Here is a 16,538-nt window from a genome sequence, read left to right as displayed (position 1 = left end):
AGGGCACGCTCACACACACCCACACTCACGCTAGGACCATGTAGATGCACCAATTCACCTGAAGTGCACTGCACGGCTTTGGGATGTGACAGGACACCAGAAGACAGAGAGAAAATCCACACAGACATGGATAAAACGTGACAGTGGACGCAGCCAGAAATCTATTTTTTTCACATCATTATAAGAAAACCACTGAGCAAAATGATGAAATGATGTTATTCCAGGACCTGCTGTACTTATAATACCTAATACAATGTAAATGCTATGTAAATAGATGTTACACTGTACTTTTTTATTTCTGATTTTTTATTGTTATTTTTTGTTATTGTAATTTTTTCAAATATTTTCAGTCCCAGATTGATTGAGGATACAGAGGGCTGACCATAATTTCCAAGTAAAGTGGATATCAGATTGTAATTTTATGATTCCCAAGTGAGGGTCAGATTGTTAACTTTATATTTTTACAACCTTATACCTTTATACTCTTATAATTCCCAGATAAGGTGGGAATAAAACTAGTCCAAGTTACAGAGATTGGTTTTCCATTAGCCGAGCACCATACTAGGACAGTGCTGGAAGGACCCCTCATACAATCCTAACAAATGTAGGGAACTGAGAGCTATTGTCTTGAACTTCAACCTTTGGAAACTGGGGTCCAGAGAGGCCCATCTGTTTACTGGCAGAGCTGGGAGATTGAGGCTGCAATGAGCTGTGAGCGTGTCACTGCACTCCAACTTGGGCAACAGAGTGAGACCCTGTCTCAAAAAAAAAAAAAAAAAAAAAGCTTCCTGAAGAAAGTGAAAAAGGTGGCACCTGGAGGCAAGACCTTAGCAGTTGAGCTAAGGGAAGGCCAATGTTGGAAATGAGCTAAGGGAAGGTCAATGTTGGAAAAGTGGGAATGTTGGAAGTGAAGGAACCACATGAGCAAAAGTCTGGAGTAGAAGAGAGCATGATGAATTTGAGATACTGAGAGCTGTTCAGTCGAGTGGGGACGGCAGGGAAAAATGAGGAGCAATGACAAGTAAGAAGAGCTAGGCAGGGCCACGTTGTGGCAGGTCACTAAACCATTGCATTGCTTTTTTTTTTTTTTTTTTTTGGAGATGGAATCTAGCTTTGTTGCCCAGGCTGGAGTGCAGTGGCGCAATCTTGTCTCACTGCAGCCTCCGCTCCCAGGTTCAAGCGATTCTCCTGCCTCAGCCTCCCAAGTAGCAGGGATTACAGGCAACCACCATGCCTGGCTAATTTTGTGTTTTTAGCAGAGATGGGGTTTTGCCATCTTGGCCAAACTGGTCTCGAACTCCTGACCTCAGGTGATTTGCCCTCCTTGGCCTCCTCCCAAAGTGCTGGGATTACAGGGGTGAGCCTCTGCGCCCAGCCCATTGCATTGCATTTTGAAAGCAGTGGCAAACAACTGAAGGATTTAGAATTAGGAGAGTGGCAATCTCAGATGTGTGTTGTAGAAGGATCACAGCAGCGACAGCGTAGACAATAGAAAATGAATCCAGTAGACAAATCTGAAGACTGTTGCAGTAACAGAAGAAACGATAAGTTCCTGAGTATATCCTTGACCAATGGATTGGTGAAAAGTGGATGGATTCATGAGATAAGTAAGAGGAACCATTGGTAGCCTTTAGGATTTGATTGATTTAGAGGGTATATGGAAGGAAGTTGTCAAGGATGAAGCCCCACTTTCTGGCTTGAAGTATAGGTGGTGCTATTCCTAGAGGAAGACCAGAGGAGAGAAGCAACAGGCTTAGCCCTATCAAGACTGGCATGCCTATGGGATATCAGAGTGGAGATGTGGAGTAGGATGTTGGATCCATGGATGTACAGCTCAGGAGAAAGTTCAAAAATGGAGATACAGAGTTGATAACCATGGTTATGGATAAGATCACCAAGAGAGTGTATAGAAGACAGGAGGACCTACAATAGCACCAAAAAACACAAACAAGAAAGAAGCAGAGGAAGACAAGGCCACAAAGGAGACTACGGAGGGAAAAACAGTAGGAGAAAAAATTAGAAAGTGGGCCGGGTGCGGTGGCTCACACCTGTAAGCCCAACACTTTGGGAGGCCAAGGTGGGGGGATCACCTGAGGTTGGGAGTTCGAGACCAGCCTGACCAACATGTGAAGGGGGCCTGCCCCTCCACACCTGTGGGTATTTCTCGTCAGGTGGAGACTAGAGACTGAGAAAAGAAATAAGACACAGAGACAAAGTACAGAGAAAGAACAGTGGGCCCAGGAGACCGGCGCTCAACGTGCGAGGACCTGCACCGGTGCTAGTCTCTGAGTTCCCTCAGTATTTATTGATCACTATTTTTACTATCTTGGTGAGGCGAGTGTGGGAGGGCAACAGGGTGATGGTGGGGAGAAGGTCAGCAGGGAAACATGTGAGCAAAGGAATCTGTATCATGAATAAGTCCAAGGAAAGGTACTATGCCTGGATGTGCATGTAGGCTAGATTTATGTTTCCCTTTACACAAACATCTCAGTGTAGCAAAGAGTAACAGAGCAGTATTGCTGCCAGCATATCTCGCCTCCAGCCACAGGGTGGTTTTCTCCTATCTCATGATCGGCTTTACACTGAGACATTTCATTCCCAGGGACGAGCAGGAGACAGAAACCTTCCCCTTATCTCAACTGCAAAGAGGCCTCCCTCTTTCACTACTCCTCCTCAGCACAGACCCTTCATGGGTGTCGGGCTGGGGGATGTAAGGTCTTTCCTTTCCCATGAGGCCATATCTCAGGCTGTCTCGGGGGAAATCTTGGACAATACCCAGGCTTTCTTGGGCAGAGGTCCCTGCGGCTTTCCGCAGTGCATTGTGTCCCTGGTTAATAGAGAATGGAGAATGGTGATGACTTTTACCAGGCATACTGCCTGCAAACACATTGTTAACAAGGCACAGCCTGCACAGCCCTAAATCCATTAAACCTTGATTCGATACAGCACATGTTTCTGCGAGCACATGGTTGGGGCTAAAGTTACAGATTAACAGCATCTCAAAGCAGAACAATATTTCTTAGTACAGATCAAAATGGAGTTTCTTATGTCTTCCTTTTCTACATAGACACAGTAACAATCTGATCTCTCTTTTCCCAACATTCCCCCTTTTCTTTTTGACAAACCTGCCATCGTCATCATGGCCCGTTCTTGATGGTCGCTGTCTCTTCGGAGCTGCTGGGTACACCTGCAGACTAACAACAGACAGAACAGGTACACAAGGATTAATACAAAATTTACAATAGTGGAACTTCTGATGGTTTTAACCCAAGTGACCAGGTTAAGATTTGCGAGGCCATCAGTAGCTTCTGCGATTGCCTCCGTTCCTGGCACCAAATTTAAATGGGCTTTTGATGCCTCAAAAATTTGTTCTTTTAATTTTGAAATGTCTAAAGTAAGATTATCTTCTCTTCCTTGTAGATGGCACCTAACCATGTCCCAGTGAGGCTCAGACTCGTTATAGGCTTGGGGTGTAATACAAAAATCTGACGTATTCCAGTCACAGTGTAACTGAAAATGATGTTCCAAGCTCACGAGCCTATCTCCCATCCAAATGACATTTTGTCTAAGATCATTAATCTAATTTGCAAATTTTTGATCAATACCAGATTGTGAATTCCACAATCTGGTAGAATTTTTTTTGCCAATTGTTAACAAAGTGTACCGTCTGAACAGAAGCGTGCAATGCAACTCCTGCCACAGCGGCCGTAACTGTGACTGCAATTAATCCCGCAATCACCGCAATCAAAGTAAAAATGAATCTTTTGGATCTACTTAGAACTCCTTTTAATACTTCAGTTAAAATATGGACGGATGGCGAAGCCTCCTACAGTTGGTCCATGGACACAGGGATCCACATGGCCGCTCTTGCTCTCACTAGTAGAATACAGTGCTGCCAATTAAAAGTTGAATCAATGCAAGTAAACAGTCTACAATTTTCACAGGTTATAGTTTGGGAATCTGGGTTAATAACTATTTTTCCTACAACTAGCATATAAGGGGGCTTTACACAAATTTGCAAAGGAATTGTCAGACTGGAATTTAGGTCGATAGTATAAGATGGCTTACTGTCTCTTGTTTTTATAGCTTGATTTCCAGACCAAATTCTAATGTGGTGCGAGGCCACAGTAAGCTTCCAAAGTTCCAGACGCTTAGGACCAGTAACAGGACTAACTAACTTTGGTCGAGGTGATGAGATTCCCTTTTCACCCCATTCCCAAGGGTAGAGAGACTCTAACCTTTTGTACTTATTTTTATCTAAACCTTCTGTTAAGTCACTGTCCACATTTGGACTCACATGTGCACTGGGACACGATTGAGTTTGTCCTGTGCAATTGCGGTAGAATTGACCGTGAGGTGCCCAATCTATAATGGTTCCGAATTCATTGTTTTGTAATATCGCCACACTATCAGCCACACATTCTTGTCAAACTAAAACTTCTGGGCCTTTTGATCCTTTGGGAATTTCTTTGGGGCAAGGCTTCCCCTTAGGCCTAGATTTTAATGATCTTTGATAAGAAGGTCCTGCAAATAATTTACCTGTGGCCTGAGTGACATTCCACTTACCATGTGATAAGTAAATCCACTGGTGGCACTGACGGTAGGTACTTCTACCAACCAATTTTGGGTTATAGGCATTAAGCATACTGTTGCCCTCCCCAGGCAAATAGGAGGATAACAATACCCAGTGGAAATATTCATCATCATTCCTTCTGCCTCGGGTTGGGCAGGGCAACGATCATCTGTGGGGCCAGGTACCCATGCAGTAATATTAACATATACTTCAATAGAATTATCCACCCATGTAACTGCCCGAATTAAGGGCAGGAAAGGCACATAGGCCCAGTAAGTATAATTAGCTGCAACTGCTCCTGCAGACATGGGAAGACTTATCACCGTTGATACAATCATCAAAGCTGCAAGCGGCGTATTCTCTGGAGTTCGTGTCACCTTTGTGAATGTACTTAATGCCACTGAACTGTATATTTAAAAATGGTTAAGATGGTAAATTTTATGTGCATTTTACCACCATCTTAAAAGTCAAGAAGGAGGTGAAGAAACAGCTCAAATTGGTGATCTAAGTTTGCTACAGTCAATTTCTATCATTCACAACAAAGCACTCTGTTGTTGTGTACAGTGGTTAAAGTGAACGCAGGTGAAGGTCACTGGCCATGAGCAAGTCAAGAAAATAAGGGGCTGGATGTTGAGTAGGTCATCCATCGAAATATCCATCAAATAGGGATTTTCTAGATATTTTCAGGATGGTGGTAGTATATAGGGGTGGAGAGTATAGGATGATAAGGAGACTGACTCTGAGCTGTGGGCTCACCTTCACTGAATGAGGCCAATTGGTAAGAAGGTCAATGGATGATAGGAGTTAGGTGACACAAAGATTTGCATTCCAGGCTGGGCACAGTGGCTCATGCCTGTAATCCCAGCACTTTTGGGAGGCTGAGAAGGGCAAGTCACCTGAGTTCAGAAGTTAGAAACCAGCCTGACCAACATGGTGGAACAACGTCTCTACTAACAATTCAAAAATTAGCTGGGTGTCGTGGCATCCGCCTGTAATTCCAGCTACTGGGGAGACTGAGGCAGGAGAATCGCTTGAACCTGGGAGACAGAGGTTGCAGTGAGTCGAGATTGCGCCATTGCACTCCAGCCTGGGCAACAAGAGCGAAACTCCATCTAAAAAAAAAAAAAAAATTTGCATTCCAAATAGCCACCATGCAATAGTTCATGAGGGCAGAGAAGGAGTGGTCTCCAGCCACAGCATGGATCCATGAAGCACTGACTCCACCTCTCGAACTTGAGTGTTGGATTGTGGGAGAATGAATAGCCTTCCTTTAAGAGGTCCCCAGGAGAGACATCCTTAAGGAAGAGCTGAGTGTTAATTTAAAAAAGAAATGAATTGGCTGGGCGCGGTGGCTCACGCCTGTAACCCCAGTACTTTGGGAGGCCGAGGTGAGCGGATCACAAGGTCAGATTGAGACCATCCTGGCCAACATGGTGAAACCTCGTCTCTACTAAAAATACAAAAATTAGCTGGGCGTGGTGACACGTGCCTGTAATCCCAGCTACTCGGGAGGCTGAGGCAGGAGAATCACTTGAACCAGGGAGTCGGAGGTTGCAGTCAGCCAAGATCACACCACTGAACTCAAGCCTGGCGACAGAGCAAAACTCCATCTCAAAAAAAAAAAAAAAAAAGAATTGAGGGAACTGCTTCCATTAAAATATAGGGAATGTAGAGGAGTTCAACATGGAACTTAAAGTGATCCAGAGCACGCAGAGAGAAGATGTGGGAAGAACAGCAGCAGTGAGAAGGTGGGTCAGGAGGGAGACTAGCCAGGAAGGATGGTCAGAGGAGCAGCAACCCGGGGTAACAGTGTGAAGCCTGGTGGTTTATGTGGCTCCCAAAATGTCAAACAGACAGACCCAGCAAATACTGGAAGGCTACAAATGTAGACAGGACACTTGGATAAAACAAGGGTCAACATAGTTTGCACTTCCATGGGAGTTTGTTCCATGAAAGGGCTGTATTTACACAGCAACCCCCAAATGCAGAAGGAGCCTGGAAACCAAAGGAGGCAGAGAAATCCAATGTGTGGTTTTGGGTGATTTATTAGGGAAACTTACAAACGGAAACGTGGTCTTGGGCGGCTACAAGATAGGTAGATCTCTGCACCACAACCCCCCAGACCCAGAGCTTATATCTTGGGGAAAAATATACATGCTCTAGAAGGAATGTGTAGGTGGCTACCAGCGTCACAGCCTATGATTTCTGCAACAGCAACGAGGGTTGTTTTGAAGGAAACTTACAGTAAATGGGTGTTTCTACATAAATAATAGTACATCAACTCAACATTTTGGAGGCATTCCCAGACTCGGGATTAGTCAGTGGATTGGTATTTAAAAATAAATTCACTCTTGTCCCCACCAAGAGTTTTCCTCTTCAATGAATGAGAAGGCTTTGTGTAGAAAGCAAAAGTTCCTCTTCAAACCGCTTTAAATCATAAATGTTATTGGTATCTTTTCTCAAAACTAACTTTAAGTTTCTTATTTTATAGTAATAACTCTCTGTTAAGCCTTAGGTAGCAAAGGTAACAGAATAAGCATACTCTGACTTCAGTATCTGTTAAACATACTCACAGGCACGTAGTACATTCTATGTCCTTGTACCTTAGTCAGAATATTCGTGCTGGACATGCCCAGGCATGTCCCAGCTTGCAGCCTACACTTCTCCCTTATTTGGGAATATTATTACTTTTCTAAGTCCTTTCATAAGCAACTTCCTTTTTTTCGTTTGTTCCTCACTGCCTTTACCTATTTTAAAAAGTTTTGAGCTGTTAGCCAATCGGGTTTTAGTTTAGATTGTGAGGTCTGGCTCCAGCCAATGGAGTCAGGACACAGCAATAGGGACCTCATGTGTAAGGCAAAAATATTCTAGTATCTTTTTTACTTTGTGGGTACTCCTGGCAGGATTGCTGACAGGCACCACCCTTTGTGCAAAGAGTAAAAAGAGTTTCCTGTTGAGGAAACTTTTTGTCTAATTGCGGATTCTTCTCTGCGACATTGGGGAATAAGCATTTATTTCCAACACTTTGGTCTCCCAGGAAGGACTACCTGAGCCATGAGTGGTTTGCTGGGCTTGGGGAGAAGCTCTGGTTTGATGCAGCTTTTTCCAAAGCTCCCAGGGAGTGCAGTCTGGGCCTGGTCTGTGATTGTTTAGGCTGGAAAGCGTGGCCCCAGAAGGTGCAAGCCTGGTCCGTAGGAGTATGGGTAGCATACGCACCAACAATGCTTGGCAAAATCTGTCTTATTATTAGTATCAACCAGTGTATGGTACTGCAGGTGAGGCATGCATGGAGACATTTTGTGTCCGGAATTGGTTCCTTCCAGTGGGTTCTTGGTCTCGCTGACTTCAAGAATGAAGCTGTGGACCCTCGCGGTGAGTGTTAAAGTTCTTAAAGATGGTGTGTCCGGAGTTTGTTCCTTCAGATGTTCAGATGTGTCCGGAATTTCTTCCTTCTGGTGGGTTCGTGGTCTCGCTGACTTCAAGAGTGAAGCCGTAGATCTTTGCAGTGAGTGTTACAGTTCATAAAGGCGGCACGTCCAGAGTTGTTCATTCCTCCCGGTGGGTTCGTGGTCTCGCTGGCTTCAGGAGTGAAGCTGCAGATCTTCGCGGTGAGTGTTACAGCTCATAAAGGTGGCGCATACAGAGTTGTTCATTCCTCCCGGTGAGTTTGTGGTCTCATTGGCTTCACGAGTGAAGCTGCAGACCCTCGTGGTGAGTGTTACAGCTCATAAAGGCAGTGCAGACCCAAAGAGTGAGCAGCAGTAAGATTTATTGTGAAGAGCAAAAGAACAAAGCTTCCATAGTGTGGAAGGGGACCCGAGCGGGTTGCTGCTGCTGGTTCAGGTGGCCTGCTTTTATTCCCTTATTTGGCTCCACTCACATCCTGCTGATTGATCCATTTTGCAGAGAGCTGATTGGTCCATTTTACAGAGTGCTGATTGGTCCATTTTTATAGAGTGCTGATTGGTGCATTTACAAACCTTTAGCTAGACACAGAGCGCTGATTGGTGCATTTACAATCCTTTAGCTAGACAGAAAAGTTCTCCAAGTCCCCACCCAACCCAGAAGCCCAGCCAGCTTCACCTCTCAATTCCCCCTCTAAACAGGACACCCCAACTGCTGTTGGGAATTTGGCCGATGACTGCTCCAGCTACTTCCTGCTGGTTGGGGTGAAGAAGGGGCCCTGCAGTTGTGGTGTCCTCCAGAGGGGAACTCTTTAGGCCAGTAGAAGGGCCAGTGGGTTGGTCCAGGGGTCCTCGGTAGAAGTTGTTAGTTGAACTCATTTGGGGTTCCATTTGTAAGACCATCTGTAGCTTGATGGCCTCGATTCTAGAGGAAACAAATTTGACAAGGTTAAAAATACAGGGCCCAAAGGCGAGTAACAGCAAGATGGCTGCCACAGGACCTAGAAAGGGGAGAAACCATGTTGCCCAACTCCAGAGGTTGGTATAAGAGTTTAAAAGGCGTTGTCTGATTTCAGAAGCCTTTTCCTGTAAATGCCGGGGGGCATCTCGTACTATCCCTGACTGGTTAGTGTAAAAACAACACTCTTCCCCTAAGAAGGTGCAGAGTCCTCCTTTCTCAGCAGTGAGGAGGTCTAGGCCTCAGTGGTTTTGGAGAGTCACTGCTGCCAAAGAGTCTATTTGGGATTGTAGAGTAAGGATAGATTTCGTAATTTCTTGCAGACTGTCTGAGAAATCCTTTGAGAGTGTGTGGTAGCAGGATAATGAAGTAGACAAACTGGCTATTCCAGTTCCTGTAGCAGTAGCCATTCCTAACCCTATAAGTAGGGGTATTAGTTGTATGGCTCTGTGCTGGCAGACTTGAGCTTTGAGGGGTACTGATAGGGTCTGACTTCCCGGGGCAATATTAATGTTGGGACTTAGAAAGACTAAGGTGGAGGTGCCTGTCCAGTTAGTAGAGAGGCAGATGTAGGTCGACATTCCACATAAGAAGAATATACCTTGGCTGAGGTAGACAGAACTGGTTGTCTATGTTTAAAAGGTGTGTGGATTTGTTGTTTTCATTTTCCCATACTCCTAGAGTACTTGCCAAGGTAGCTCCAGTGAGCGGCTGGAAAGGGGTGTTGGGAGCAAACTGAGTGGCTCCCTGTGTTCTATTTTCCCATTGGAGAAAAAAATATTTTGTATCTACTAGGAACCATTCGAGAGAGTGATTGAAAGGGGATGAGAAGGCATTCACTAGTTGTGGGGGCACTGCAGTTGTGGGGGCACTGCTGCAGGAGGTGCAGGGTGAATGGTCATGCAGGGAGTATGTTTGCCATTACAAAACCTGGACTGTTTGTTAAGCAGGGAGGAGGTGATGATTTTTGGGGGCCCCAAGAAGCAGACAAGCCGTCTGAATGGAGCTGTTTGGGTGACTCAGAAGTTACTATGATCAGTTGGGGCTTGAAGTTGTAGGGTGTAATTACACCGATGGGGTAGTAAGTGCCCCAGGGGCAGGCCTGATAACAGATTGCGTTGGATGCATAAAGGGGCTTGGAAAGTTAAGATAGTATTTGTAGTTACAGGGCCATGTATAGGCTTTTCATTGCTTGTATAATATGTGAGGTTGGAAATGTAAGAACATAAAAGTTGGATTGCACATCCTGTTAGGGTATTCTTGGTCCTATCAGAGATGGGGAAGTCGGCTAATGATTGCATATTTAAAAGTCAGAAAGGGTCTTTTCCTTCATAATGAGGGTGGTAGGTTAAGTTGGTAAAGACCCAGTTTTTTGCAGGAATGGGAGTGGCAATGTAAGCAGAGTTTGATAGAGAGATACAAAGCCAACAGTCATTCGCCAGGGAAGGATTGGACTGGTTTAACAGAGAGTAGGTTAAGTTGAGAGTTTTGTAGAGGCAATTAGGAGCTAGTGGAAGGGGAGGGGTGATTGTATGAGGTATCCAAGGAAGCAGGAGGGATAGATAGGCAAAGAGTAAATAGGAAGGTAAAGAGGGTGCTCTGGAAGACGAGATCATTTTATCCAGTCTGAGTTAAAGGTAGGAGTAAATTGCTGTCAGAAGGAAGGAAGATAGAAGGTTGATGTGGTTAGGATTTTTCTCCCAGCAGGAGCTACAGCATACAGTCCTATCGCAAAGAGTATGGTTAGTATGCTGCTTAATAATATGATGAAATAGTAAAAGGATTCCATTAAAGGGGCAAGGAGAGGTGTTAAAGATTATGTAGGTTTTCACTTATCTTTTTTAAGGAGAAAGAGGTTTTTCTTCAGGATCAGTGGTGGGAGCCTTTTTAGTCTGGGATGTTTCCTTCCGAAATAGGAGATGCAAGTCCTCCAATGGTTTGCAGGTGTATCGAGGCTGGTCTGGCTGATCTTGGGACTCCTGAGCTGACAGTCCTGCAGGTTCCTCAGGGGATGTCCAAAATTTAACCCGGGTGTGGTGAATCCAAGATTCCACTCCTGCCACCTTAACTGCAGTGGCGGGTAGAGAGGATTACCGAGTATGGTCCTTCCTACAAAGAGTTCATAGATGGGGAGGTAGAGGGGAGAGATTTGACCAACACTAGATCTCCTAGTTGAAACAACTCTGTTCCCTTTTCTCTGTGACATCCTTCAGGTAGGTTTTTAAGGTTTTGTTGATATTTTGCCAAATAAGTTACATCATTGACCAAGTTGGCCATTTCCTGATCAAGTAGGGGGTCATTTGTGAGAAAAGGTCGTCCCTACAGCATTTCATATGGACTGAGCCCCATTTTATGAGGAGAATTTTGGATTCTCAACAAGGCCATGGGCAAAAGAGTAGGCCATGGGAGATGAGTTTCTTGCGTTAGTTTCCTTAAGTGCCTCTTGAGTGTTTCATTTGCCTTCTCGTCCTTCCCTGAGGATTATGGCCTCCAGGTGCAGTGAAGATGCTATTGTATCACTAGTGCCCTGGAAACTCCCTGAGTTATCGTGGCTTTAAAAGTCAGACCACTGTTGCTCTGTAAGCTTTGGGGAAGCCCAAATCTAGGAATTATTTCATGAATTAGAACTTTAATCACTTCCTGAGCCTTCTCTGTCTTGTGGGGGAAAGCCTCTATCCAATTTGTAAAGGTATCAACACAGACCAACAAGTATTGAAATCCCTTTGACTTAGGCATATGGGTGAAGTCTAACTGTCAGTCCTCTCTGGGATAGTGACCTATTCTTTGTTCCCCCAAAGGGGCCTTATGATGGACCAAGAGATTATTCCTTTGGCATACCTCACAGGCTTTGACTACCTGTCGCATGGTCCGGAGGAGATTTGGCCCTGTAAATAGGGATTTGGCCATTTGATGAGTGTTTTCAATACCCATATGAACAGTTTGGTGGAGAGTTTTAAGTATTTTCCACTGGGTGGCTTTGGGTATAAGTACCTTTCCTTCTTCTGTCGTTAACCACCCTGAGGGGAGAAAACTATGTCCCCATGAAAGTCTCATTCTGTTTCAATTGGGGAGTACTGGGGCTTAATCTCCTGGAGGGGGTTGTTCCATACCAAGTGTCCTTCCGTAGGTATTTCTAATGGGAGGTTCCGCCTGGCAGCAATTTTGGCCTCAGTATCTGCCCAAGGGTTTCCTTCTGCCTTTTCTCTTTCACCTTTCTGATGGCTTTGGCAGTGTAAGACTGCCACCTCCTTGGGTTTTTGCACTGTGTGCAATAACTCCATAATTTCCATGTGGTATTTAATGCGGGTCCCCCGGAGGTTAGAAGCTCCCTTTGTTCCCATATTGCAGCATGGGCATGTAGGATTAGATAAGCATACTTGCTATCTGTATACACATTTATTCTTTTTCCCTTTCCCAGTTCTAAGTCTTGGGTAAGTGCCACTAGTTCTGCTAAATGGGTGCTGGTCCCTGAGGGAAGAGGCTTACTTTCAAGTACAGCTACATCACTAACTATGGCATAACCTGCCCTTCCTATCCCATTCTCCACAAATGAACTTTCATCGGTATATAGGTTAAGGTCAGGATTAGCCAACGGGACCTCTAAGAGATCATCTTGGGCAGCATAAGTCTGGACTATAATTTGTTGGTGGTCATGCTTGATTGGTTCCCCATCCTCTGGGAGAAAAGTGGCAGGGTTGAGGGCCACGCACTTACGTATTTGAAGCACCAGTCCCTCAAAGAGTAGTGCCTGGTATCTAAGTAGGTGGTTGTCTGATAACCATAAACTTCCTTTGGCACCTAGTATGCCATTTACATCATGAGCAGTCCAGACAGTGAGATCCTTTTTTTTTGTATTATTTTGATAGCCTCTAACACTAAAACAGCCACCACTGCAACTACCCTTAAACAGTGAGGCCAGCCTTTTGCTACTACATCAATTTCCTTACGTAGGTATGCCACTGGTTGTGGGGTTGTCCCATGAGTCTGAATAAGGACTCCAAGAGCTATCCCTGCTCTCTCTGTGATGTATAAAGAGAAGTTTTGTCCTGTGGGAAGGCTTAAAGCTGGAGCTTGTACTAGGGCCTTCTTTTAAGGTTTTGAAGGCTGTTTCTCCCCCTGGTTCCCACTCTACTAGATGAGTATTTGCCCTCTGGGTCTCCTTGATTAGAGTATATAGAGGCCTGACTATCTCGCTGTATCCGGGGATGCATAGTTGGCAAAAGCCGGTAATTCCAAGGAAGCCCCACAACTGTTTTAATGTCTTAGGGTGAGGATAAGCCAGTATAGGCTGTATTTGTTCCTTGCTGAGGGCCCTGGTCCCTCTGGCTAAGATTAGGCCTAGATATTTGACCTATTGTAGGCAAAGCTGGGCCTTTGACCTAGACACCTTGTACCCTTGATTAGCTAGAAAGTTCAAGAGATCTAGAGTGGCCTGCTGGCATGAGGCTTCTGAACTGGTAGCCAAAAGTAAATCATCCACATACTGAAGGAACAGAGTGCCTGGACTTGAGACATGGCCTAGATCTTGGGCCAGTGCCTGACCAAACAGATGAGGGCTATCCCTAAAACCTTGGGGCAAGACTCTCCACATAATTTGGGACATGAGGCAAAGAGAAACTGGGAGTCAGAGTGCAGGGGAATACAGAAGAAGGCATCCTTGAGGTCCAGAACAGTGAACCATTCTGCTTCCTCTGGTATTTGAGAGAGCAGGGTATAGGGGTTGGGTACAACTGGATATAGAGGAATTACTGCCTCATTGATAAGTCTAAGATCTTGCACTAGTCTCCACTGACCGTTTGGTTTTTGTACTCCTAGAATTGGGGTGTTGCAGGGACTGCTGCATTTCCTTACTAAGCCTTGAGCTTTTAAATGTTTAACAATATCCTGTAATCTTTTATGAGCTTCAGGCCTTAAGGGATATTGCTTTTGATAAGGAAAAGTGATGGGGTCTTTTAGCCTGATTTGGACTGGGCAGGCATTTTTTGCTCTGAGGGAGGGAAGTGATCTCCAGAGTTGGAAGAATGGTGCCTTTTGTCCTCACTTATATGAATAGGAAGGATACAATTTCTGAGGCTCCCCATATCCTAGCTTCAGGAATAGCTTTTGTTAGGCCCACTTGTCTGAGGAGGTATCCTAAAATTCCAGATAGTATTCCCTATGATAAGGCTTTGGGAAAAATTATGTCTTTCTGATTGGTGAGCCCAGGTGCCTAAAGAAAGTAACAGAGTCCTGGAGTTTGTACTAGAAATCATTCTTATAGGAGAAACTAGAAAAGCCCCAGAGACAGGGAGTGGTTTTTAGAAGCGGGACTAGCCTCGGAGAAGAGAGGTGAGAGGAAGTTTGTCTGGCAGGCATTAGGACCCAGGAGGCAAAGGTCAAGGTAGATAGAATAGGTGAGAGAGTCTTGCTTGGGCGACATGACTTTGAGAGTTCCGCTCATGGCTGCAGGGTCAATCAACTTGTTGTCGGGACCTCGGAGCTGAATGGCTTTCCTCTCTGTAGACCCTCGGCTCAGCCTGGAAGTACAGGAAAAGTGGAAGCTGGTTCCAGGCAAACCAGTGATCCCAACTCCAAAGAGTGGGGGCTTGTTAGCCCTTTCCCAGAAAGCCTAACATCTATGTCTTTAGTCTGGTGGCCACGCTAGTTGCTTTTAACTGGCCGACAGGTGCCCGGTATTTAGCCCTAGAATTTAAGGAAAAATAGGACAGAATAGCAAGCAAAAGGGGTCCGATGGTACTCACCACTTGGCGATAGTCAATGGTCCCTTCATGGTCGCCAAAATGTGTCCAGAATTGGTTCCTTCCAGTGGGTTCTTGGTCTCGCTGACTTCAAGAATGAAGCCGCGGACCCTTGTGGTAAGTGTTAAGGTTCTTAAAGATGGTGTGTCTGGAGTTTGTTCCTTCAGATGTTCAGATGTGTCCAGAGTTTCTTCCTTCTGGTGGGTTCGTGGTCTTGCTGACTTCAGGAGTGAAGCTGCAGACCTTCACAGTGAGTGTTACAGTTCATAAAGGCGCACATCCGGAGTTGTTCATTCCTCCTGGTGGGTTCGTGGTCTCATTGGCTTCAGGAGTGAAGCTGCAGACCTTTGTGGTGAGTGTTACAGCTCATAAAGGCAGTGTGGACCCAAAGAGTGAGCAGCAGCAAGATTTATTGTGAAGAGTGAAAGAACAAAGCTTCCACAGCATGGAAGGGGACCCAAGCGGGTTGCTGCTGCTGGCTCGGGTGGCCTGCTTTTATTCCCTTATTTGGCCCCACCACATCCTGCTGATTGATCAATTTTACAGAGAGCTGATTGGTCCATTTTTACAGAGTGCTGATTGGTGCGTTTACAAACCTTTAGCTAGAAACAGAGCACTGATTGGTGCATTTACAAACCTTTAGCTAGACACAGAGCGCTGATTAGTGCATTTACAATCCTTTAGCTAGACAGAAAAGTTCTTCAAGTCCCCACCCGACCCAGAAGCCCAGCTAGATTCACCTCTTAATTTGATACATAAATCTTTAACTGCCGTTGAATTTATTCTCTTAGAATAAATTCCTGGAATTCTAATTAATGGCTCAAAGAGGATGAATTTTTAATGTTACCGATTCATATTGCTAAATTCATTTATAATATTCTATACCAATGTGTATTCGATTCATTTGGGATTAACAGTCTTTCTCCATCCTTAATCATATTGTATAAAAATTAAAAAAAACTTGTATGTCACAAAATTAGCATGGTTTTGAGACCATTCTTTAGGGGTCTCCTGATTTTGTATTTCTTCATGTCTTGTATTATTCTCTTACCCCAGACTATCAATTCAAGGACATACAGCCTTGGAAGATAGAAATAGTGTCTCCCCTTAGGGCAGAAGGCAGATTTGTTTGCCTCCACAGAATAAAGATAATGTCTCCCTCCAGGGGCAAAGGTTGGGCAGATTTGCTAGTAGCTTCTTTTAAGTTTGGGGATTTCTGAGCTCAGGGCTCCTCTGCTGTGGAATGAACCACTGTGTGTACAACCACCCCCGGGCTGCTCTGAGACTAGAGGGGTGAGGGGAAGCAATGGAAATGTAAAGCTCATGCTGCTGGCTGTGCTGTAATCATGTCCTTCATCTCTTACCCAGGAGTCTTGTGTCTTCTGCTAGTATTTATGAAACGGAGGCAGGTTGCCTTGTTAGCTTGCAAGCTGGGTAAAATCTCACAGTTCTTGGCAATCATTTCTGAGCTGGGTTTTGAGGACTCAGCAAGTTTCCCTTTGGATAGTAGGGGAAGGGTATTGCAGGCAGAGGGAGCAGCTCCTATTCATATAAAGGCAGAGACAGATTGTGGAGGGCATTGTGGAGGGCTTTGTGGAGGATATTTTTTTCCTTTAAGATGGAGTCTCGCTTTGTTGCCCAAGCTGGAGTGCACTGGCATGATCTCGGCTCACTGCAACCTCCACCTCCTGGGTTCAAGAGATTCCTCTGCCTCAGCCTCCCGAGTAGCTGGGATTACCGGCGTGCCCACTAAGCCTGGCTAATTTTTGTATTTTTAGTAGAGATGGGTTTTCACCACTTTGGCCAGGCTGGTCTCGAACTCCTGACCTTAAGTGATCTGCCTGCCTCTGTCCCCTAAAGGGCTG

This window comes from Pongo pygmaeus, chromosome 5 (genome assembly GCF_028885625.2).
Source record: "Pongo pygmaeus isolate AG05252 chromosome 5, NHGRI_mPonPyg2-v2.0_pri, whole genome shotgun sequence".
Classification (NCBI taxonomy): domain Eukaryota; kingdom Metazoa; phylum Chordata; class Mammalia; order Primates; family Hominidae; genus Pongo; species Pongo pygmaeus.
Note: the sequence above shows the minus strand (reverse complement) of the source record.